Source organism: Macaca thibetana, chromosome 5 (assembly GCF_024542745.1).
Source record: "Macaca thibetana thibetana isolate TM-01 chromosome 5, ASM2454274v1, whole genome shotgun sequence".
In the NCBI taxonomy this organism is placed as follows: Eukaryota; Metazoa; Chordata; class Mammalia; order Primates; family Cercopithecidae; genus Macaca; species Macaca thibetana.
In genome coordinates, this window is record NC_065582.1 from 168,867,983 (window position 1) to 168,895,436 (window position 27,454).

The 27,454-nt window shown below is 36.9% G+C and overlaps 1 protein-coding gene and 1 long non-coding RNA gene across 17 annotated transcripts in view; both read left to right on the plus strand.

The window, feature by feature from the left end:
- The window catches only part of LCORL (ligand dependent nuclear receptor corepressor like), a 296,483-nt gene that overhangs the window by 129,684 nt on the left and 139,345 nt on the right, over window positions 1–27,454 (plus strand). The window lies entirely within an intron of this gene.
- Window positions 3,969–25,615, plus strand: LOC126955425 (uncharacterized). Its single transcript, XR_007725925.1, has 2 exons — window positions 3,969–10,134; window positions 16,939–25,615. It is a non-coding gene; the product is annotated as an uncharacterized LOC126955425 (long non-coding RNA).

Below are 27,454 nucleotides of genomic sequence, written 5' to 3' on the forward strand. Positions count from 1 at the left end.
TAAATTTGCATAAAGGAGGGGAATGGTGAGGTTTCCGTATATGAGTCCATGAACAATCATAAGATGATTGTGGGAAATGAGAAAAGATAGTTTGTTTAATTGAACCTAGTAGTAATTATTTTAAATTGTTTTACTGTGGATTAGGCATTAAGTGCTTATACTTAGAATTTATTTGATTTTCACAACTTTCTTATAAGATAGGAACTATATTTTTTATCCTACTTTGTAGATAAGGAAATTAACTCACACTATAGGTGGAGAAAAAACATTGGAAGAATTTTAAGCATGGGAGTGATAATTTAATTTGTGGTTTTATAAGATTACTCTGCTAGTATGGAGAATATAACAGGTAAATCAGGAGATGTCAAGATAGACCAAGCAAGTTTTGAGGGTCTGAAATAAGAGTAGTAGTGGAAACGGAGAAGATGGGGAGACTATTACAAGAGGATTTACAATAAACAGATTTTAGTTGTTGATTAGATATGACCATACAGAAAAAAGGAGAAAGAACAGAGGATCATTTCCAAGCTTCTGTTTAGGAGGCCTAACTGGATTATGGGACCATTATCCAGAACAAGATATAGAGCATTGTATTTTCATATAATATATAATAATAATATTTGTGATATGGTTTGGCTGTGTCCCCACCGGAATCTCATCTTGAATTGTAACTCCTACAATTCCCACGTGTCGTGGGAGGAAACTGGTGGGAGGTAATTGAATTATAGGGGTGAGTCTTTCCTGTGCTGTTCTTGTGATAGTGAATGAGTCTCACGATATCTGATGGTTTTAAAAAGGGGACTTTCCCTGCACAAGCTCTCTTCTCTTGTCTGCCTCCATCTGAGATGTGCCTTTCACCTTCCACCATGACTGTGAGGCTTCCCCAGCCACGTGGAACTGTAAATCCCATAAACTTCTTTCTTTTGTAAATTGCCCAGTGTTGGGTATGTCTTTATCATGCAGTGTGAAAACAGACTAATACAGTAAATTGGTACCAGTAGAGTGGGGTGCTGCTGAAAAAACACCCGAAAATTTGGAAGTGACTTTGGAACTGGATAACAGGCAGAGATTGAATAGTTTGGAGGGCTTAGAAGAAGACAGGAAAATGTGGGGAAGTTTGGAACTTTTTAGAAACTGCTTGAATGGCTTTGACAAAAATGCTGATAGTGTTATGAACAATAAGATCCAAGCTGAGGTGGTCTCAGATGAAGACGAAGAACTTGTTGGGAACTAGAGCAAAGGTGACTCTTGTTATGTTTTAGCAAACAGACCGGTGGCATTTTGCCCCTGCCATAGAGATTTGTGGAACTTTGAACTTGACAGAGATGATTTAGGTTATCTGGCAGAAGAAATTTCTAAGTAGCAAAGCATTCAAGAGGTGACTTAGGTGCCGTTAAAGGCATTTGGTTTTAAAAAGGGAAACAACATAAAAGTTTGGAAATTTCTCAGTCTGACAATGTGAAAAAAAGAAAATCCCATTTTCTGAGGTGAAATTCAAGCCTACTGCAGAAATTTGCATGAGTAATGAGGAGCCGAATGTTAATCCCCAAGACGGTGGGGAAATTGTCTCCAGGTCATGTCAGAGGTCTTCACGGAAGCCCCTCCCATCACAGGCCCAGAGGCCTAGGAGGAAAAAGTGGTTTCATAGGCCAGATCCATGGTCCCTGTGCTCTGTGCAGCCTAGAGACTTGGTACTCTGCGTCCGAGCCACTCTAGCCATTACTGAAAGGGGCCAACATAGAGCTCGGACCATGGCCTCAGAGGGTGCAAGCCCCGAGCCTTGGCAGCTTCCACGTGGTGTTGAGCCTGTGAGTGCACAGAAGTCAAGAATTGGGTTTAGGGAATCTCTGCCTAGCTTTCAGAAGATGTGTGGAAATGCCTGGATGCACAGACAGAAGTTTGCTGCAGGGGCTGGGCTCTCATGGAGAACCTCTGCTAGGGCAGTGTGCAAGGGAAATGTGGGGTCGGAGCCCAGAGCCCCTGCTGGGACACTGCCTAGTGGTGCTGTGAGCAGAGGCCCGCTGTCCTCCAGACCCCAGAATGGTAGATCCACTGACAGCTTGCATTGTGTGCCTAGAAGAGCTGCAGACACTCAACATCAGCCTGTGAAAGCAGCTGGGAGGGAGGCTGCACCCTGCAGAGCCACAGGGGCAGAGCTGCCCAAGACTATGGGAACCCATCCAGCGTGACCTGAATGTGTGACATGGAGTCAAAGGAGATCATTTTTGAGCTTTAAGATTTGACTGCTAGCCAGGTGTTGTGGCTCATACCTGTATTCTCAGCACTATGAAATGCTGAGGCGTGTGTGGATCGCCCGAGGTCAGGAGTTCGAGACCAGCTGGGCCAACATAGTGAAACCCCATCTCTACTAAAAATACAAAAAATTAGCTGGGCGTGGTGGCAGGCAGCTGTAATCCCAGCTACTCAGGAGGCTGAGGCAGGAGAATTGCTTGAACCAGGAGGTGGAGGTTGTAGTGACCTGAGATCACACCATTGCACCCCAGTCTGGGCAACAAGAGTGAAATTCTTGTCTCAAAAAAAAAGATTTGACTGCCCTGCTGGATTTCGGACTTGCATGGGGTCTGTAGCCCCTTCGTTTTGGCCAATTTCTCCCATTTGGGGTGGCTCTATTTACCCAGTGTCTGTTACCCCCATTGTATCTGCTAACTTGCTTTTGATTTTACAGGCTCATAGACAGAAGGCACTTGCCTTAGATGAGATGTGGGACTGTGGACTTTTGAGTTAATGCTGAAATGGGTTATGACTTTGCGGGGGGACAATTGAGAGGGCATAGTTGGTTTTGAAATGTGAGGACATGAGATTTGGGAGGGGCCGGGGTGGGATGATATGGTTTGGCTGTTTCCCCACCCAAATCTCATCTTGAATTGTAATTCCCACAATTCCCGTGTATCATGATAGGAACCTGGTGGGAGGTGATTGGATTATGGAGGTGGGTCTTTCCTGCTCTGTTCCCATGATAGTGAATGAGTTTCATGAGACCTGATGGTTTTAAAAATGGACGTTTCCCTGCACAAGCTCTCTTCTCTTGTCTGCCGCCTTCTAAGATGTGCCTTACACCTTCTACCATGACTGTGAGGCCTCCCCAGCCACATGGAACTGTAAGTCCAATAAACCTCTTTCTTTTTTAAATTGCCCAGTCTTGGATATGTCTTTATCAGCAGCGTGAAAATGGGCCAGTACAATGTGAAATACATATATGAATATATGTTTTCACATGATACGTGTATTTTCATATAGTGTATGTGGTTGGTAGAGTCAGCATATATACAGACTGAAATCGGATCAACACATTGCTATTTGCTAGTTTGTCTTAAAGCCAGTTATTCCAGGGATAAAAGGATATGTACAGCAAGACTTCCCAGAGAAAGCAATCACAGAATGGAGTTTTCCTCTACTTATAAGTTTTGTGCTTTGGTTCAAAAGCTCTTGTGTTTCTGCTGCAGGAATGCATGTAGCAGCTGTACATTCTTGCATTCTTAACATTTGAAGATCCACAGGTGGCTTTGGACTTTAATTATTGTTGTGTGTGTGGTGCACCCCTCCCCCAGGTTTCATCACTTACTCTGTCAGGAAAATTTAGCCAAGTAACTTTATGTTGTATTTTATGTTGTATTTTTGTGTGATAGGTTGAGTAACTTTATGTTGTATTTTTGTGTGATAGGTTAAATAATTTTATAACAAATGTTATTTGGAAAAGTTACACCTCAAGTCAGTTTTCAGTTGATAGAGTGAATGTAACGTGGTTCAGAATTGTAGGTCTTAGATCCCTATAGCTTTGACATACAGTGACTACATCTTAAAACCTAAAACACTTTCTTCATCTTCATTTCTCTATCTCCCTACCAGTTACCTATCCCAATATTTGACTTTCTCTCTCTCTCTCCACTTGTATGTCTCTCAGGTATTCTAATATTAAGATATTTTGCCATTACTTTCTGTGGCAAAAACCACAGATTTTTGCCACAGAAAGTAATGGCAAAATATCTTAATATTAGGTATGTACCATACCTAAAAGTTAAATCTTGATCTCCCTCTGTCAAATACAACGTCTGTTTCTCTGGTGTTCTTTTTATCTCAATGTACCTAATTTCACAAGCCAAACACCTGAAGGTCATCTTTTACTTATCTTCCTTCTCATCTCCTATGCCAATCCACCAATTAATTATGTTTTCAAATATATCTTAAACCCATTCATTTCCCTTTATTTTCACTCCAGTTGAAGTCAGCCTCATTTCTTACCTAGACTGCTGCAAAAAATTCTTATATGGCTTCCTATCTTCTCCTCTTATTCTTCTCTAGTTTAATCTTCCATAGTGCAAAGAAAAATCTGTTTTAGTACTTTGCTCTACTCTTACCCTTTAATGACTTCTGCACCAATAACAAAAGCATAGAGGTATGATATATTCTGTTCCTGGAAAATTATAGCACCCCCAAAAGTTGCAATGTGGCAGAAACCATGGCTGTACAGAAGTTGGCTTGAGGTCAGATTGTGATTTTAAAAAGTATGTATTGTCCTTTGGACTTTGGTTCTTATTCTGTTACTAATTGGGATTAAATTGATATTTAAGTTTGTTTTTAAGCAGTGGGATTCATAGAGATGCCACTTTCCACATTCCGTTTAGTAATATTACTGGTACAATTCTCTTTTATACCAACCCTATGCAAATTCTGATTACTCTTTCTTTGGAGAAATCAAAAGCTTTCCTGAGAGAATACCTTCCCAAGAGAATATATGAAGACTTGGGCTGAGTTTTAAAAATCATCATGGACAATTTTAAATATGTACAAAAGTAGGAGAAAACATAATGATTCTCAGTGTTTCTGTGACCCAGCTTTAACAATATAACAAATTCTGGCTTAATTTTTAATATAAAAATTATCAGTCAAAACATTTTATATGTTGGTTGTCTGATGTACTGTAATTCATTCCATGTTCTCATGTGAATAAGCACAAATTACACATTTTCTTGGAGTTGTAAATTTACAACAGAAGGTGGAAAGTATCAACATCATGACATGATGCCTTACACTTGCTTTTAGCTTAATATTAACTGTTTTTGTTTGTACTGTATGGTTTAGTAATAAACCAAAAAAGTTGAGTTCTAGAACCCAGAAGCTTTTTTTTTTTTTGTCTTTTGTGAGAGGTGGGAGTGGTGGTGATGAGAGCAGCTTATGTATGAAATGCGTTTTGAATAACTCTAAAACCCAGTAAGAAAGCATTGTTTATGTCTTGGATGTATCTGACAGTTTACATTCATGAAGCAAACCAAAGAAGATATTGCTTATTATAGACCCATAGCATATGCTGAACAGTGGTTCATTGGTTTTCAATCTTGTAGAGCCACCAAGTTAACAGTGATGTAACTAAAGGGTAGAAAGCCCTCAGAGCATACATCTTACTTGGTTGTTGAAATAACAATAACTTAATGAAAATGTTTTCACATTAGAGTTATATTTGTCAGCACTCATGGTAATTTGGTGCTTATGTCTTGGGTGTTTATTAAAGATCCACACCAAATTATGCCTTGGAAAATCTGAATTTTAGAGAAACAAACGTGTGTGGATGGATATAGATCAACAGAGATATACAGATAATGTGTATAGGACTATCTATTTGCATATATGTGTATAATTTGTAGTTAGTAACAAGTATAATGATTCTGGGAGACTTTTTTTAAATTTTTGTTTTATTTTAATTAATAGTTAAGGAGAATACCCTGTTGCCATTTGTGTAGAATTAAAATTCATAAAATGTATTTCATTGTGATTTTGTAGTAAATTGTGATCTTGGAGTTAACACCTTATGTTCACGTTGTAGATGTCATTTATTAACTGTGTAACCTTGCAAAATTTATGAGCTATGTTCTCAAAAATATTTGCATACTGATTTCCAGATCTGTGCCTTTCTCTGTCTTTCATTCTTTCTTTATACAGAACTTTTCTCTGCAAGAATGGTGATAGCCCCTTTCTTCTTGACTTCTTTTTTTAAGTTCTTTTATTGCATAACTCTTCTAAATTCAAATATGTTCATATTACCCCTGAATAAAAATCTTCATTCGTTCCTCCATTGACCTTAGGATAAAGTCTTAAATTTATAATATGGTTTAGAAAGCTCAGCATAGCCTACCCGCTCTGTACTGCCTTAGCCTTTCTGTTTTTCATTCTACTTTGAGCACTGCAATCAAAGAGCATATCAGTAGCAGAGTAATTGACTAGCCTTTATTGACTACCTATTAATAGCAGCTTTTATTGACTACCTATTAATACTTATGCCAGGTATATGCTTTACACATATTATATCCTTTAATCCTCACAATAATCTTGAGTATAGGCATTATCTTTAGCATACACTGAATCCTTTTTGGTTTTGTTTATTTGTTTATGAGATAGGGTCTCACTCTTTTGCCCAGGCTAGAGTGCAGTGGTGCTGTCATAACTCACTGCAGCCTCAAACACCTAGGTTCAATCAGTCCTCCCACCTTGGCCTCCCAAAGTGCTAGGATTATAGGTGTGAGCCAACTCACTCAGCTTGAACTCTTTTTGGATTCGCAAGCACTATGCCTGTGGGCTTTTGCATATTTGTTTTCTTTCTGGATTACAGTAGCTGCTGCTCCATTGCTACTTTTTGTAAACTGTTGTTTCTAAATAGAACTACATGGAAAAAATGTATCAGATCATGATCTTACACCTCAGTGAATAAAGTGAACATATTCTTATAACCACCTCCAGATCAAGAAATGGAACCCCCAGAAGTCTCTTCATATCCCTATCCAGTCACTAATCTCTCCCACTCAATATATGAATAGTATTCTGACTTTTTAACAAAGTAGATTATTTGTGCCTGTTTTGGGAAACTTTGAAATGGGATTATATAGTATGTATTTTGTGTTTAGCTTCTTTAAGTATTTTATGTAATTCATTCATGTGGTTGCCTATAGATATAGTTGGTTCACTTTTAGTGCTCTATAATATTCTGATATGTAAGTATATCAAAACATTTATCTTTGAAGGATATTTAGGTTGTTTTCATTTTACAGTCTTAGAAACAATGCAAAGAACATTCTTAGACATTATACATTCTTAATTTTGATTCAACTCCTGGTATATTTTTAAACTTCGTTTTAGTTGTCGAGATTTTACTTTTTCCAGGAGTCCTTTTTTAACCTCTCCAAGTTTGAGATTTGCACCCTTCTTTGTGCAGTGATCATCACTCTGTTTCCCCTATCATACACATTTACGCTATTTTTAATTGTCTGTCTGCTTTTTTCTCACCAAGTTCAAAGTGTATGTCTGTGTGTCCACAAAGAAGTGTACCATATTTTCCCCTTCCCTGTCTTTCTGGCACCTACCAAATACATAGATATTTGTTGAGCGAATGACTTTTTAATATTGTCACTCTTTCAGTGCAAAAAAAAAAAAAAAAAAAAAAAAAAACCACAAATCTAATGGAAATTGAGTAATAAACTTAGTTACTCTCTGTCTTTGTTTTGCTCAGTTAGATGTGCAGAGTTACCTTAAAATGGGTTATTGTCAAGTTATGCTAAAATTTTTTGATGTGCCAGGCATCTTGTCCCTTTTGTACACTCATTCTACCCCACAGCTATTGTGTAAAGTATTTCTGGACATTGTTTTTATAACTTGTGGGACATTGAACAACCTTATTTGTAGCAGACTTAGTATGTGCTCTTCGTGGGTGGTCTTGAGTGTTGAAAATTGCCAAAAGACATTTGGAAACTGCCAAAAAGACTGAGAAATTGTATCAAAAATGAATTGAGATTTTAAGGAACATTGACTTTCTTCCCCTATTTCCCACCTACTAGTGTCCTTAAAACAATTTCTTACCAAATTGTCACTGAATTTAGGTTAAATTCAGTCACTGAGATAAACCAGAGTTTATAGTATATTGTGCTTTTGCCTTAAAAATTGATTACTCTTGCAAGTTACTTGTATGTACTGTCATATGCTACGTAAAGACATTTTGGTCAACAACAGACCACATATAAGAGGGTGATCCCATAAGTGTATAATGGACTTGAAAAGTTCTTATCATCTAGTGATGTCTTAGACATCCTAATGGTTGTGGTGCAATGCATTACTCACGTGTGTGTAGTAATGCTGATATAAACAAATTGCTGCCCTTCAAAAATATACCATATACAATTATGTACAGTACGTAATACTTGATAATAAGTGAATGTGTTACTAGTTTATGTGTACTATACTATGCTTTTTTTTTTTTTTTTGGAGACAGGGTCTCACTCTGTCACCCAGGTTAGGAGTGCAGTGGTGTGATCATGGCTCACTGAAGCCTTGACCCTCATCGGTCTCAGGTGATCTCCCACTTCAGCCTTCTGAGTAGCTAAGTTTCCCGATGTGCACCACCATGCCTGGCTAATTTTTGTAGTTTTCGTAGAGACAGGGTTTCGTTATGTTGCCCAGGCTGGTCTTGAACTCGTGAGCTCAAGGGATCCACCCACCTTAGCCTCAAACTGCTGGAATTACAGGCATGAACACCATATCCGACCATGTACTATAGTTTTTTATCGTTATTTTAATTTTTAAAAGTCCTTCAGGAGATATTCCAGAAGAAGGCATTGTTATCATAGATGACAGCTCCATGCCTATTATTGCCCCTGAAGATTTTCCAATGGAACAAGATGTTAAGGTGGAAGACAGTAATATTGAAGATCCTTACCCTGTGTATGCCTAGGCTAATGTGTGTGTTTGTGTCTTAGTTTTTAACAAAAAAGGTTAAAAAATTTTTTTAAAAAGTTTAAATAGAAAAAAGTTACAGAATAAGAATATAAAGAAGTTTTATTACAAAAGAGCCGAAGATTTTTTAAAAATTAAAAGTTTATAATGTAAAAAAATTATAGTAAGTTAAGATTTTTGAAAGAAAATAAATTTAGTGTACTCGTACAATGTTTATAAAGTCCATAGTAGTATACGGTAATGTCCTAGGCTTTCACATTCACTCATTACTCACCCAGAGCAACTTCCCATCCTTCAAACTCCATTCATGGTAAGTGCCCTATACAGGTGTACTATTTTGTATCTTTTATACCATATTTTTATTGTTCTTTTCTTTGTTTAGATATGTTTAGGTACACAAATATCCTTGTGTTACAATTGCCTACAGTATTCAGTACAGTAACATTCTGTACAGACTGTATATAGTAGGCTTTTCTATTTAGGTTTGTGTAAGTACATTCTGATGTTTGCACAACACAACAACAGTAATAACACCTCAAAGATGCATTTATCAGAATGTGTTTCCATTATTAAGCAATGCACGAGCCCTTTATACTTGAATATTATTTCTTCAACTTGCAAGAGTATTTTGTTTTTCATTTTTAGCCTTGTTTATCCTGAATTTGTCTTCTCTGAAATTAAAATTTTCATCTTTGTTTTAACCATTGTGTCCATTACTGACACTCAAACAATAATGGTAGTTTATCTTCTACCATCCAGAATTTGTCTTCTCTGAAATTAAAATTTTCATCTTTGTTTTAACCAATGTGTCCATTACTAACACTCAAACAATAATGGTAGTATACCTTCTACCATCCTCTTTCTCCCAGTTTTTCTTAGGCTTTAGCTCTTTATTCTTGCTGATCTCAGACGTTGTATGCATCTTTATCTTTCTTTCCCACTAAACTATGAGTTTAAGATAGGTGTTTATTGGGAGCTCAATAAAACTTAAAAAATGACGACTTTTGTCACTTGTTTTAGTGTTCTCTGAAGCATTATCATTTGCCACAAGTGCTCATTTGTATATTAGTCATCTTTCTTATTATTTAAAAACTGTTCTGCTTCTTTATTGAAAAAGCATTATGTTAAGTAAACCCTTTATCAGCCATAAAATTCAATTACTTTTATTAGGTGAATCACTGTGACAGATCCGGAGGGTAATATAAAGGCAGTAATATTGTTCCTGTTGTCAAGGAGCTAAACATTCTAGCCCTCCTCCCCAACCCACCTTTCCCCAAATTCTCAAGTCATAAATGTAATTAGAATATGAATGTGCTTGGAGAATGTGGTGTTGGTAACAATGAATTCCAACAAATAACATTGGAGAAGGCGTTGAGACTATAGACCAGTACATACTTGTTTGTATGTTACATATTAACAAACTATTGTTTAGTGTGGTTAGGTAATTGTTCAGTTTGTGATAAAACTAGAAGAAAACGTTTTAGTTTAGTTTGGAAGACAGGACACTTGACAGATGAGCAAAGATGGGTAAAAAGACATTTCAGATAGTACGTGCAAAAGTTCAAACGTTTAAACAACGTAATGGGTTAGTTGTTTCTTATAAGTGCCTGTAATTTACTTATGATGGAATGGTTGGAGAAAAGGCAGGAGTTAGATCAGGGAAGGCTACGTATGCTGTCTTAGAATATTTATAATTCGTTTTGTAGACAGTAGAGAGCCAGAATTTAGTATAGACTTTTTCCTTTCTGAATGGTAAAAGTTGATTAAAACAATGATTCTGATATCCATTGTAAAAGCCTTGAAAGAGATATTTTAGTGAACCTTGAATTTTCTGTACTGCTGAGAAAGATGTTCAACAGGGTTGAATCTTTGATATATCAAACTTACTGTTTGGAATTATGAAACTTTTTTTTTTTCAAGTTATGAACGATGTCAGTCTCTGGAAATTTTACAGAGGAATATAGTGTATGTTCAGCTACCTTGCATTTAAAGGAATAATATATGACAGATGAAATTGAAATTCCCATCTGTCATTTGCCAGTCCATTTCCCTTTCCTCCATCCTGGAGGTGTATATTTTTCACTCACTATCAGTCTTCTATAAAGTGTTCATAGTCTTTTCTGTAAGTTATTTCAGTATAATGAATCAGTTATACTTTATTTACTAGGTATATTTTATAAGAGTTTTTCTGTGTCTGATTATTTTACTCAACAAAACTATTTAAATTGTATCTTCTTTTAAAGCATGTTAACCCCAGATTTTGTCCTTTCATTTCTCTACATCTAGATTATTTAGCTACATTTGCATAAAATGTACTTATCAGTGCTATAAATACAAAAATTCTAGTGTTACAACTTTATAAGTAATAATTTACCAAGTTAGTAAAAGATAAAGGGAAATAATATGGATATAGCCTGTTTAGAATATATCTCCTGAATTTGTGCCTAAGAACTTAGGTATGAGTAAATCTGGTTCACACATTTGAATTGTATATTTCTAGTTTCTGACAGCATCCAGCACTTGTTTATTGCATTACATTTTATCAAGAAGTTCCAGTGCAAATTAATTCGGTATCTGGAACATATGTGTTTTACTAAATGTTTTTCTTGAAATAATTAAATCTTCCTATGAGGTGTTGATAATATTCCAAGTCTTAAAGAAGAGGGATCAGTGATTCAGATAGATACATTTGTCCAGAATTACTACAGCTAGTACCATGGCAAATCATGGACTCCAACCTGAGTCTTCACTCCATATTCATTACATTCTATATTTCATGAGAAGGCAAAACAAACTTACATAATATTAGATATAAAACTCAGGACACTAATGAAAGGGTGAGACTAGTTTCCCCAACAGTAACTAAGAGGCATTTAAATAGACTGAAATATTCTAGCATCAAATCAGTTGTGTTTAAGCCTTCAACAGGGGAACCATATATCTTGTATATGTATTTATTCCTCAGTAATTCTTTATGACTAGTTTGGTTTCTACTTGTTGCATAAGTATAAATTAGGGAAATCAGTGGATAATTAAAGTGGATTTTTAATTTTTGGATTTTTCTCATTTAGTGTCTATTTAGATACATTGATCCGGTTTCTTTAATGCTGAGTTTCTCAGCCTTGGTGATATTGACATTTTGGGCTGGTTAATTCTTTTTTATTGTGAATTGTTTTGGATATTTAGCAGCACATTTGGCCTCTTCCCACAAGATGCCAGTAGTTTGGGATTAAAGAGACCAGGACCTTGTAATAGCAACACCTTTACTAATGGAGACACTGTAGTCCTTAAGTCATAGCAGAGAATACATCTGACATACGCCTAAAAGAAAGGACTGAACAGAATAGTAAAAAAATGCTTAAAAGAAAGATAGTAGTTACCCTGAAACTAAATAAATTGAAAAAGCACTAAACAAAACCAGACAAAAGAATGGGTTGTCTTTCTTAGAAGAAAGTAGGATGTAAATAAATAGAGCATTGTGGCTGTGAATTTCAGAAAGTTACCTGATGTGAGGAAAGATAATTATTAATAATAGGCAGTTTTTAACTTGCAAATTGGGCTGCATTCTAAAAGTTGTTTTGAGGATGAATATATTTGGTTTCAGAGTGAAATTTTTCCCTCAAACATTTATGCAACAAATATTTGAATGCCTAACATGGGCCAGGCATTGGGCTAGCATAGCCAGCAAGATGACAGGATGCCTCTGCTTCTTTGGAGCTTATAGTATTTTGTGACATTTATCAAATAAAAATATCACATAAATGTTAATTTATGTGGTTTTTTTCCCCCTTCTGTTACTCCCCTTCTCTCAGTTTGAGTTGAGGGCACAACTCTTGTCTCTTTTTACTCACTACTGTATCCCCAGAGCACCTGGTAAACATGCAAATATTTGTTAAATGAATAATTGATTAGTTGAAAGAGACATAAAAAAATTACACATGATGAAGTAGAGTTATGATCAGTGCTCCGAAGGGAATAATACAGGGGTTTATATAATTTAAAGCATGTAACAATGAATCGAGTCTAAAGCAAAATAGATTAGATGAAACTTTAAATTGAGGCAGTGATTCTTAAACTATGACTTTTAAGAATGAGTAGGAGTCATCCAGACATGTTTTAGGAATGGAAATGGGAGTTGGAGTGTATTGTGACTGAAGAAACAGCTTCTGTGAATACCTGAAGGATCCACATTTTATAGGGTTTGGGTGTTGGCAGGTGCGAGGGTTAGGGAGTAGCATGATATGAGATGGAATATTGATTTTTCTTCTATTTTGTACTGAAATATGGAATATTATAAAACAAAATAGCATTATGACAATATGGCAATGAAAATAGAAAAGCAGCTTTTAAATGGTAATTTAAAAATATTCTCATTTTGATACTTGAAGAAAACTTGTTTTAATTAATTTAATTAGGAAATTAGACCCCATCTTCCACCTGCATACTGATGTCCTTTAAGTCTTTGTTTCTACCTCCTGATATATTTGTTTGGTTTATGCCCCACATATCCAACCAAAAATGAACTTCATATGAATCTACCACTCAAAGCAAAACAAACCTCATGGATTTCTTATCTTGGTGAATATTTAATCACTCTGTTTCTCAAGCCAGAACTTTTTTACTTCTCTCACTCCCACCTCAAAATAATGAAGCTGTGTCACTAAATTATTTCCATTTAATTGTATTGCTCAACACTATCTTCTTTCTCTCAGGTAAACTTCCACCACCTAAATGTACATTCTTGTCTTTCCTCTGATGTATTTCTGCAAGCTTTCTAACCATCCTGTCTTCATTCTTTTCCTTTTTCAGTCTATCTGCCACGTGCTGTTTGAGCAGTCCTTTCTGGATGTAAAGCTAATCCCGTTTCTTGACTTCAAGGCTTTCTATGGTTCATTTGGCTTTCAGGATAAAAATTAACTCCTTGGCAAAATATAACTAGGCTCCTCAGGATCTGTGTTGCACACGTCTTAAGCCTTTTATATTGTCCTCCTTTCATATCACATTCTTACCCATTTTTTTTTTTTCAATTTGTAGACATAGGTATTTAAATTTAAGTTAATTAGGCCGGGTATGGTGGCTCCTGCTTGTAATCCCAGCACTTTGGGAGGCGGAGACATGAGGATCACTTGAGGTCAGGAGTTCAAGACCAGCCTGGTCAACATGGTGAAACCTGCCTCTACTAAAAATACAAAAAAAATTAAGGCAGTTGTGGTGGCACATGCCTGTAATCTCAGCTGCTTGGAAGGCTGAGGCAGGAGAATTGCCTGAACCCGAGACAGAGGTTGCGGTGAGCCTAGATTATGCCACTGCACTTCAGCCTGGGCGACAGAGCGAGGGTCTGTCTCAAATAAATAAATTTAAATAGAATTAAATAAAATTTTCTCAGCTACTGTATTGAACAGCGAAGATTCAGAATGTTTCTGTCATCACAGAAAATTTTATTGGATAGTGCTCTTCTTAAGCATATCAAGTTTTCTTGTCCCTGTGTCCTTTATACATGCTGTTCTGCTTTTCTAAATGTGTAATGTGCCCTTCCTTATTTTGCCTAACTAACATTTGCTCTTCCATTAAGACTCCACTTAGGCATCATCATTTCTGGAAAATGACATCTTTTCCTGTCTCCCCTAACCCTAAAGTCTGTGTGTTGTTACCTTTTGTCTTAGTGTCTTTTTGCATTTAAACCCAGGAGTCAGTGCATAATAGCAAAATTCTAACAAAGTATAAATTACAGTTTTACATTTATGAGTATGGTGCATGGATTTACCAGCATGTGAGTGACACTTAAATGGATCTCTCATCTGAGTACTGAGTAAAGAAGCACTTTACTAGTTAAGTGTGACCTTAGGAAAAGATAGAGTCAGTTTGTTTGTTATGGAGGTCAAAGTTATCAGATTTGCTCCTTGACTGATAGTAATTGCATACCCTTAAGCAAATTTCAAAAAGTAGAATTGAATCTAGCAACTTAAGAATCTGTTCACAGATAAATAGGTAAATTTACAGGTAGATAGAAAAGCATTGCATCAGAATTATACAATGTAATTAAATCAGACGTATTTTCATTATGAAAACACAGCATTAAATTTGTAGCCATCAGATCAGTTTTAATAGCATTATGATAAGCAGTGATATAGTCTGGCTCTGTGTCCCCACCCAAAATCTCATGTTGAATTGTAATCCCCACGTGTTAGGGGAGGGACCTTGTGGGAGGTGATTAGATCATGGGGGTGGTTCCTTCATGCTGTTCTTGTGATAGTGAGTTCTCACGAGATCTGATGGTTTTATATAAGGGGCTTTTCCCCACTTCACTCAGCACATCTCTCTCCTGCTGCCATGTGAAGAAGTACACATTTACTTCCTTTTCCACCATGATCACAAGTTACTTGAGGCCTCCCTAGCCGTGTAGAACTGAGAGTCAATTAAACCTCTTTCCTTTATAAATTACCCAGTGGGTATTTGTTCATAGCAGCATAAAAATGAACTAATATAAGCAGATTGGGGAATATTGAAAACGTTGTGGTATGTATTCTGAAGTTTATAGTATGATTACTTGTCATCAGAAAGTTTTACCTCTGCTCCCCTTTTATCCATTACTCTGCATCTCACCATCACTTTTGTGTACTTCACTTCTGTAATCATAATTTCAGATATACCTCTCTGTGAGGGTGAGGATGAGGGTGAGGAGAGATTAGATTGAGCAAAGTTTAGGGCTTCAGATATGGTATTAGTGGGTATTACAAAATAGTTTATTTTTTTCTTTTTAAAGGAGGGCAGGCTTGAAATTTTTGTCCATGGCTGGTCTTGTGCCCTAAGAAAGGGGCAAAAGACATGTTCTGCCTCTTGTCTATTTGTAATAAATTTGGTGACTGTATTTTATTTACCAGAGATCTGGATACATGTTCTAAAAAGAGATGGGTTTTTACAATTGTGGTTTTGGGTTTGTTCATTCAGCAATATGAGGCTATCGTGGAATAAGTTTAGATGTCAAATATGTATCCGAATGGCTTATGGAAATAATAGATTTCCCAAGATATTTCTGATTTCAAATATTCCAACTTGGAATGTGTGACTGTCAGAACCCCAGTTTTCTGAACTCAGTTGACTCCAGTTACATTTGGGATTAGAAAAGCTTCTTTGATATAGCTTAGATACTTTGAATTGTGTGACACAAATAGGTATGGTAAGCATTTAAAGATGAACAGATATTAATGAGGAATGGTTTAATTAGAGGCTCTTTCCTTGAAGACACAGAATTTGAGTTAGACAGAAGAAGGAATGGAGAAGAACAAGGAGTAGAGGCCTTAAAAGCAAAGAAGAATGAATGAGCAGAGTATTGGGGAATAATTGAAACAGAGGAACACCAGAGTAGAGTGGAGGATTAACTAGTGATAAGAGAGATTATGCTAGGTAAACTAGGACTAACTTAAATTCTTTTATTAATCTTTTATTTATTAAAAAAATTTATTTCTTTGAATTTTCCTCTAATTTTCCTAAGCTCTTCTATAAAATGTTATATTGATGTGAATATACCTCATTATCCTTACATTTACTCTTAAAAAGCTTTTTTTTTTTTAATTTTTTTTGAAGGTAGTTTTTCTGTGTGTACTCTGGAACATGATTTTGCTTTCGAATCATTGTTGCGCCCCCATACAAAATGCCTTTTATTTTTGAGGATCATGGACTTTTTAGTATGGCATGAGTGTGCTAAAAGCCAGATATCTTTCCATATTCACTGGTGGCTTTGACACCTAGTTTTTAATCTGCCATCCTTACTTTAAACGCTGATAGTGCAGTCGTCAGTCAGGGCCAGGACAGGGCTGATGCCCTGCGTGGAGATGCTACACCACCAGCAGAAGGCCGAGACCTGCTTACCTGTACCTGTTCACTTGTAATAAAAAGAATTCTCTCAGAAAAAACAAAAACAAAAACAAGATGGGAATTTAATATATGAATTTATAGTCACTGTCATTAATAATGAACTTTACCCTTAGTGCATATCATGATGCAGTAGGCAGAATTCTAAGACAGCCCTCAAGACCAACCCTCCCACCCCGCCCCACTCCCCCACCTCATGATTAGTTTGTTACAAGGCACAGTTGACATTAAGAGAGAGATTATCTGAGTAGGTCTGACCTAAACTTAAATGAGCCTTTTCAAGCAGAGGATTTTTTTGTTTTGTTTTGTTTTGTTTTTTCCTGCTGGTGGTAGAAGAGGATGTGGGAGATTCAAATTCTCTGCACAGTTGCTGGCTTGAAGATGGAGGGAGCTACATATTAAGTAATAAAGGTGGCCTCTAGGAGCTAGAGGATGGCCCTTGGCTGACAGTAAGAGAATGAGGACCTCTGTCCTGCAACCACACCAAACTAAATTGTGCTAACAAGAAGGAACTTGGAAGCAGATTTTCCCTGGCACCTCCAGATGAGAACTCAGCTTGGTCAACCAGCCACATCATACCAGGCTTCTGACCTAAAGAGCTGTGATGAATACATTTGTGTTCTTTTAAGGCACAGAGTTTGTGGTCTTTTGTTATATCGTGGTAAATAAATAATACACATGCCTTGAATGATCAACTAATGATTTTTATGACTTGAACAATATGAAAACATTTTATAGTATTTTTAATTTTATCTTTTTCTTTTTTATTTTGAACATACATGCAGATATTGAGGGTACACAGTCAAGTTTTTACTGATGGGACTTGTGTTCCAAAAGTTTGGGAGATACTTCTGCAGACTCTGTACCTAGAATTTTTCAATATCTGAAATCATAAACTCTAGTGTAATTCACTGGCTACTACTTTCTCGAACTCAGTAAACTTGTTTTGGTGTCATTGAAACATTTTGCCCTTGACACTGCCCATCTCTTTCCCCATGTGCCCAATTAACAAATTCTTTTACTCTGGATCAAAGTAAAAAGAGGTGCCATAGAAGGAAATCGTTATTCTGATAAAGATATGATATCTACAAAAAATCTACGGCAAGTATTATATGTGACTTCAAAATGTTATAAGAATTTCATTGTAATCAGTAAAATGGAAAGGATGCTCATTGTTTCCAGTTTTGTTTAACATTACCTTGAGGAGATCATCAAAACAATAAAATAAAGGAAAATAATTTGGAAGAGGAATTACAATTATCGTTTTCCACAGGTATTTGTATAGAAGTGTAAGAGAATCTATAGATGTACTATTAAAGCTGGTCAGTTTAGCAAGTGTTTTGGATGCAAATTGGCCACATCCATGTAAACCAAAAAGAAGGGGTTGTTTTTGTTTTGTATTTATTCATTTATTTTTGAGATGCAGTCTCACTCTGTGCCCCAGGCTGGAGTGCAGTTGCGCGATCTCGCCTCACTGCAACCTCCACCTCCCAAGTTCAAGTGATTCTCCTGCCTTGCCTCCTGAGAAGCTGGGATTACAGGCACACACCACCACGCCCAGCTGATTTTTGTGTTTTTCATAGAGAGAGGGTTTCGCCATGTAGGCCAGGCTGGTCTCGAACTCCTGACCTCAAGTGATCCACCTTCCTTGATCCTAAAGTGCTGGGATTACAGGTGTGAGCTGCCATGCCCAGCCAAAAACAAGATTATTTTTAAGTTAACATTTTTGATGATTATAAAAACTATAATGTAAGCAAGAATAATTCCAATAAACAATGTGCTAGACCTTTATTAAAGAAATGATAAAATGTTACTAAGAATATTTTTAAAATCATAAAATAGTGATGTTTAACACACTGCAGTGTTAGCTTAGGAGTAGATGAGCAGATGAATGGAAAGTCTAAAAAGAAAGTCACAAAGAAACATGAGAAACATAGCGAAACCTTGTCTCTACTAAAATAAAAAAATAAGCCAGGTATGGTGGTGCATGCCTGTGGTCCTAGCTACTAAGGAGGCCGGATCAGGAGGATTACACAAGCCCAGGAAGTGCAGTAGTGAGCTATGATAGTGCCGCTGGACCTCAGCCTGAATTCCAGAATGAGACCCTGTGTATTAGTTTGTTTTCACACTGCTGATAAAGACATACCCAAGACTGGGCAATTTACAAAAGAAAAGAGGCTTACTGGACTTGCAGTTCCACATGGCTGGGGAGGCCTCACAATCACGGTGGAAGGCAAGGAGGAGCAAGTCACATCTTACGTGGATGGCAACAGGCAGAGAGAACTTTGTGCAGAGAAACTCCCATTTTTAAAACCATCAAATATCAGAGATTTATTCACTATCACCAGAACAGCATGGGAAAGACCCGCCCCTATAATTCAGTCATCTTCCACTGGGTCCCTCCCACATGGGAATTACGGGAGCTACAAGATGAGATTTGGGTGGGGACACACAGCCAAACCATATCATCCTGTATGAAGAAAAAGACAATCCACAGGCTTGAAGAAAATATTTGCAGATGGATGAATATCTCATAAGGGATTTGTGTTCAAAATAACTCTCTCTTACAGCTCTATAATGAAAAGACAAATAACTCAATTGAAAAATGGGCAAAAAATTTTAATAGACATTTCACCAAGTAACTTACATGAAATGCCAATGAACACATGAAAAAATGTTCAACATCGTCACTAGGGAAATGAGACTGCACTTTGCATCCACTGGAATGGCTATAATCAAAGTGTTGGTAAAGATGTGGAGAAATTGTTATGGGAATGGTGCAGGCATTCTGGAAAGCAGTTTGTCAGTTTTTTAAAATGTTAAATATAGACTTACCATAGACCCAGCAATTATATTCCTATAGACCTACCTAGTAGAAATGAAAATCTATTCCATGTAAATTTCATAGCAGTTTTATTCACAATAGCAGGCTGAGCGCGGTGGCTCAAGCCTGTAATCCCAGCACTTTGGGAGGCTGAGACGGGTGGATCACGAGGTCAGGAGATCGAGACCATCCTGGCTAACACGGTGAAACCCCGTCTCTACTAAAAAATACAAAAAACTAGCCGGGCGAGGTGGCGGGCGCCTGTAGTCCCAGCTACTCGGGAGGCTGAGGCAGGAGAATGGCATAAACCCGGGAGGTGGAGCTTGCAGTGAGCTGAGATCTGGCCACTACACTCCAGCCCGGGCGACAGATCGAGACTCCGTCTCAAAAAAAATAGCAAAAAATGGAGACAACCCAAAGTTTCATTAGCTAGCAAATCGATAAACAAATGTAGTATATCCATACAATGGAATGCTATTCAGCAATAAAAAGAATTGGAGTACTGATGTATGCTACAACATGATGAATCTCAGACACATTATGCTCAGTGAAAGAAACCAGACACAAAAGTGCATTCTCTTTATATACAGTATCAGAAAAGGCAAATGTATAGAGATGGAAAGTGAATGAATTTTATGGTAGTAAATTATTATTCTTTTTTTAATTATACTTCATGTTCTAGCGTACATGTGCACAACATGCACATTTGTTACCTATGTATACATGTGCCGTGTTGGTGTGCTGCACCCATTAACTCATCATTTATATTAGGTATTTCTTTTAATGCTATCCGTTCCCCCTCCCCCAACCCTACAACAGGCTCCAGTGTGTGATGTTCCCCTTCCTGTGTCCAAGTGATCTCATTGTTCAGTTCCCACCTATGAGTGAGAACATGCAGTGTTTTGTTTTCTGTCCTTGCAATAGTTTGCTGAGGATGATGGTTTCCAGCTTCATCCATGTCCCTACAAAGGACACAAACTTATCCTTTTTTATGGCTGCACAGTATTCCATGATGTGTATATGCCACATTTTCTTAATCCAGTCTGTCATTGATGGACATTTGAGTTGGTTCCAAGTCTTTGCTATTGTGAATAGTGCCACAATAAACATACGTGTGCATGTGTCTTTATAGCGGCATGATTTATAATCCTTTGGGTATATACCCTGTAATGGGATGACTGGGTCAAATGGTATTTCTAGTTCTAGATCCTTGAGGCATCGCCACACTGTCTTCCACAATGGTTGAACTAGTTTACAGTCCCACCAACAGTGTAAAAGTGTTCTTATTTCTCCACATCCTCTCTAGCACCTGTTGTTTCCTGACTTTTTAATGATTGCCATTCTAACTGGTGTGAGATGGTATCTCATTGTGGTTTTGATTTGCATTTCTCTGATGGCTAGTGATGATGAGCATTTTTTCATCTGTCTGTTGGCTGCATAAATGTCTTCTTTTGAGAAGTGTCTGTTCATATCCTTTGCCCACTTTTTGATGGAGTTGTTTGTTTTTTTCTTGTAAATTTCTTTGTAGATTCTGGGTATTAACCCTTTGCCAGATGAGTTGATTGCAAAAATTTCCCCATTCTGTAGGTTGCCTGTTCACTCTGATGGTAGTTTCTTTTGCTGTGCAGAATTTCTTTAATTAGATCCCATTTGTCAATTTTGGCTTTTCTTGCCATTGCTTTTGGTGTTTTAGACATGAAGTCCTTGCCCATGCCTATGTTCTGAATGGTATTGCCTAGGTTTTCTTCTAGGGTTTTTATGGTTTTAGGTCTAACATTTAAGTCTCTAATCCATCTTGAATTAATTTTTTTATAAAGTGTAAGGAAGGGATCCAGTTTCAGCTTTCTACTTATGGCTAGCCAGTTTTCCCAGCACCATTTATTAAATAGGGAATCCTTTCCCCATTTCTTGTTTTTCTCAGGTTTGTCAGAGATCACATGGTTGTAGATGTGTGGTATTATTTCTGAGTACTCTGTTCTGTTCCATTGGTCTATATCTCTGTTTTGGTGTATGGTAGCAAATTCTATCTCAATAAAGCTATGAATGAACAAGAAATACAGACCCACATCATTTTGAGACTTCATGAGTAATGAAAGTGGCCTGAAATCGAATGGTGCTTCAGATAAAATTGATTTTCTGTTTTATACTGTTTATAAGTTTATAAGAAAAAATTAATTCCAACATATTAAAGAACCACATGTGAAAAACCAAATGCACACTCGTATTCACATGTAAAATTATTTTCGACTTTCAAAAATTTTTCTTACATAAGAAAAAATAAACCATAAAACAAGATACAAAAAAAGGTTAAACTATGGTACACTAAACCAAAAGAACCACTCAAAAACAAAATGAAAAGTTAAGTCATAATTGGGAATGTTTGCAATTTATGAATTTGATAGTTATTACCCAGAATACATAAAACTATGCCTGAATTCTTAAAAGACCAACAGTTCGGTTGAGAAGTGGCCAAAGCTGAAATAGCAATAATTGAATTCAGAATATAGATAGAAAAAAAAATCATTGAGATTCGGGAGAACAGCAAAACCCAATCAACAGAAAGTAAGAATCACAATAAAATGATATAGGAGCTGAAAGACAAAATAGCCAGTATAAATAAACAAACAAGCAACACACCTAACTGATCTGATAGAGCAGAAAAACACACTACAAGAATATCACAATGCAGTCATAAGTAGTAACAGCAGAATAGACCAAGCTGAGGAAGTGATCTCGGAACTTGAAGACTGGCTTTCTGAAATAAGACAGTCAGACAAAGAAAATAGAACGAAAAGGAATGAACAAAGTCTCCAACAAATATGGGATTATGTAAAGAGGCCAAACCTACAAATCACTGGCATCCCTGGAAGGGACAGGGAAATAGAAAACAACCTGGAAAACGTATTTCAGGATATCACCCATGAAAACCTCACCAACCTCACTAGAGAGGCCAACAGTCAAATTCAGAAGATACAGAGAACGCCTGGAAGATTCTGTGCAAGGTCATACCTATGACACGTAATCATTACATTTTCCAGTGTCAGAATGAAAGAATGTTAAAGGTAGCTGGAGAGAAGGGGCAGGTCATTTACAAAGGGAACCCTGTCAGGCTAGTAGCAGACCTCTCAGCAGAAACCCTACAAACCAGAAAAGATTTGGGGCTTACACTCAACATTCTTAAATAAAAATATTTTCAACCAAGATTTTTATATCCAGCCAAACTAAGCTTCCTAAGCAAAGGTGAAATAAGATCCTTTTTAAATAAGCAAATATTGAGGGTATTTGTTACCATCACACCCGCCTTATGAGAGATCTCAAAAGAACCATTAAATGTAGAAAGGAAAAATCATTACTAGCCAATAAAGGAACACTTAAGTACACAGACAAGTGACACTGTAAAGCAACCACACAAACAAGTCAGCATAATAACCAACAACAGAATAACAGGGTCAGATCCACACATATCAATACTGATATTGAATGTAAATAGGTAAAATGCACCGTTTAAAAAGCAGAGAGTAGCAAACTGGATAAAAAAGCAAGACCCAATGGTATGCTGTCTTCAAGAGACCCACCTCACACACAGTGGCACCCATAGGCTGAAAATAAAAGGATGGAGGAAAATCTACCAAACAAATGGAAATGAGAAAAAAGCCAGGGTTGTAATCCTAATGTCAGACAAAACAGACTTTAAACCAACAACGATCAAAAATGGCAAAGAAGAGCATTAAATAAGGGTAAAGAGTTCAATTCAACAAGAAGACCTAACTATTCTAGATATACTTGCACCCAGCAGAGGAGCAACCAAATTCATAAAGCAAATTCTTAGAGACCTACAAAGATATTTACGCTCCCACACGATAAAAATGGGAAAGTTCAGCACTCACCTGAGGGTATTAGATCATCAAGGGAGAAAATTAACAAGATATTCAGGACCTGAATTCAGCATTGGACCAAATGGATCTGATAGACCTCTACAGGACTCTCCATCCCAAAACAAGAGTATACATAGTTCTCATCACCACATGGCACATGGCACATCACATACTTTAAAACTGACTGCACAATCGGACTTAAAACAATCCTCAGCAAATGCAAAAGAATGAAAATCATACTAAAAACTCAGACCACAGCTCAATAAAAATGTAAATTAAAACTTAAAAAAAATCACTCAAAACTATGCAATTACATGAAAATAAAACAATGTGCTCCTGAATAGCTTTTGGATAAATAATGAAATTAAAGCAAAAATCAACAAGTTCTATGAAACTATTGAGAACAAAAATACAACACACCAGAATCTCTGGGGCACAAGTAAGACAGTGTTAAGAGTGAAATTTATAGCACTAAATGCCCACATCAAAAAGTTAGAAAGATCTCAAATTAATAGCCTAATATCACAAGTAAAAGAACTAGAGAAGCAAGGGCAAACTAACCCCAAAGTTAGCAGAAAACAAGAAATAACCAAATTCTGAACTTAACTGATGGAGATTGAGACAAGAAAAATCATTCAGAAGATCAGCGAATTCAGGAGTTGTTTTTTGAAAAAATTAATAAGATAGGTCACTAGCTAGATAATACAGAAGAGAGAAGACCTAAATAAGCACAATTAGAAAAGGCAAATGATGTTACCACTGACTCCATGGAAATACAAATAACCATCAGAGATGACTACAAACATCCCTATTCATACAAACTAGAAAACCTAGAAAAGATGGATAAATTTCCACCCCCCACAACTGAACCAGGAAGAAATAGATTCCCTGAAGAGACCAATAATGAGCTCCTAAATTGAATCAGTAGAATACCCTACCAACCTAAAGCAGCTCAGGACCAGATAGAATCACAGCCGAATTCTACCAGATACACAAACAAGAGCTGGTACCATTGCTACTGAAACTTCCAAAAAATATAGGAAGAGTATCTCCTCCCCAACTCATTGTATGAGGCCAGCATCATCCTGATACCAAAACTTGGCAGAGACACAACAATAAGAGAACTCCAAGATGGTATCCTTGATGAACATAGATGCAAAAATCCTCAACAAAATACTTGGAGACTGAATCCAGTGGCACATCAAAAAGCTAATACACCACTATCAGGTAGGCTTTATCCCTGGGATGCAAGATCGGTTCAATGTATGCAAGTCAATAAATTTGATTCATCATACAAACAGAACTAAAGACAAAAACCACGTGATTATCTCAGCAGATACAGAAAAGGCTTTCGATTTATTGATTCAGTTTCCCTTCGTGTTAAAAATTCTCAATAAACTAGGTATTGAAGGAACACACCTCAAAATAATAAGAGCCACGTATGAAAAACCCACAGCCAACATCATACTGAATGAGCAAAAGCTGGAAGCATTACCCTTGAAAACTGACACATGACAAGAATATCCTCTCTCACCACTTCTGTTCAACATAATGTTGGAAGTGCTGGCCAGAGTAGTCAGACAAGAGACAGAAATAAAGCACATCCAAATATGAAAAGAGGAAGTCAAACTATACCTGTCTATAGATGACGTGATTCTATATCTAGAAAACCCAATAGTCTCAGCCCAGAAGCTCCTGCAGCAGATAAACAACTTCGACAAAATTTCAGGATACAAAAGCAATATACAAATATTACTCTCATTCCTATACACCAACAACAGCGAGCCGAGAGCCAAATCAGGAACTCAGTCTCATTCACAGTTGCCACAAAAAGAATAAAATACCTAGGAATACAGCTAACCAGGGAGATGAAACATCTCTACAGTGAGAATTACAAAACACTACTCAGATAAGTTAGAGATGACACAAACAAAAGGGAAAACCTTCCTTGCTCATGAATAGGAAGAATCAATATCATTAAAATGACCATTTTCCCCTAAGCAATTTACAGATTCACTGCTATTTCTATCAAACTGTCAATAACATTCTTCACAGAACTAGAAACTACTATTTGTAAATTTGTATTGAACCAAAAAAGAGCCTGAATAGCCAAGGCAATCCTAAGCAAAAAGAACAAAGCTAGAGGCATCACATTACCTGACTTCAAACTATACCACAGGACTACAGTAACCAAGACAACATGGTACTGATACGGAACTAGACATATAGACCAATTGGATGGAATAGAGAGCACAGAAATAAGGCCATATACCTACAACTGTCTTATCTTCAACAAAGCTAACAAAAACAAGTAATGGGGAAAGGACTTCCTTTTCAATAAATGGTACTGGGATAACTGGCTAGCCATGTGCAGAAAATTGAAACTAGACCCCCACCTTATACTTTATACAAAAATTAACTCAAGATGAATTAAAGACTTAAATGTAAAACCCAAAACTATAAAAAGCCTTGAAGACAACCTAGGCAGTACCATTTAGGACACAGGCATGGCAAAGATTTCATGACAAAGATGCCAAAAGCAATTGCAGTGAAAGCAAAAATTGGCAAATGGGAACTAATTAAAGAGCTTCTGCACAGCAAAAGAAACTATCAACAGAGTAAAGAGACAACCTGCAGAATGGGAGAAAATATTTGCAAACTATGCATCTGACAAAGGTTTAATTTCCAGCATCTATAAGGAACTTAAATTTACAAGAAAAAAAAAATTCCATTAAAAAGTGGGCAAAGGACATGAACAGACACTTTTCAAAAGAAGGTGTGCATGCAGCCAACAAGTGTATGAAAACAAGCTCAATATCACTGATTATTGGATAAATACAAATCAAACCACAGTGAGATAATATCTCACACCAGTCAGAATGGCTGTTACTAAAAAGTAAAAATATACCATGCTGGCAAGGTTGTGGAGAAAACAGAACACTTACACACTTGGTGGGAGGATAAATTAGTTCAACCATTGTGGAAAGCATTATGGGCAGTTCCTCAAAGATCTGAAAGCAGAACTACCATTCAAACCAGCAATCCCATTACTGGGTGTATGCCCAAACGAATATGAACTGTTGTATTGTAAAAGACACATGCACGCATATGTTCATTGCTGCACTATTCACAATAGTAGAGACATGGAATCAACCTAAATACCCATCACTGATAGATTGGATAAAGAAAATTTGGGGTGTGTGTGTATACGTATATATACACACACACACATATATACACATATGTATATATACATACTCATAGATATACACATATATGTATATACATATGTATGTATACATATATATGCATATATGCATATATACACACACACCCCCATGGAATACTGTGCAGCCATGAAAAAGAACAAACTCATGTCCTTTGCAGGGACGTAAATGGAGCTGGAGGCCATCATCCTTAGCAAACTAACACAGGAACAGAAAATCAAATACCACATATTCTACCATATAAATGATGAGAACACATGGATTCAAAGAGGGGAGCAACAGACACTGGGACCTGCTTGAGGATGGAGGGTGTAAGGAGCAAGAGGATCAGAAAAAATAACTATTAGGTATTAGACTTATTACCCAGGTGATGAAATAGTCTACACCAAACCCCTGTGACATCAGTTTGCCTATATAACAAACTTGCACATGTACCCCTGAACCTAAAATAAAAGTAATAAGAAAAGCCTGGATGACTCTAGCCTGTCATCCAGGCTAGAGTGCAGGAGCGTGATCATGGCTTAGCTCACTGCAGCCTCAGCCTCCTGGGCTCAGGTGATCCTTGCACTTCAGCCTCCTGAGTGGCTGGGACTACAGGTGCATGCCACCACTCCAAGCTAATTTTTTTTTAATATATATATAGAGAGATGAGATTTCGCCATGTTTCCCGGACTCAAGCACTCTGCCCACCTCAGCCTCCCAAAGTACTGGGATTACAGTCGTGAGCCACCATGTCTGGCTAAAGGAAATCTGAAAGTAGAATATTTAAAATATACTGAAACTCAATAATCAGAGAACTGCAAATTAAAATGGGAATAATTTTGTATTCATGAGTTGGACAAATATGAAGTCTGATGATAACTTTTGGTGACCATTTGGGGACAATAGGAACTCAAATATTGTTGGGAAGATTGTTAAGATGA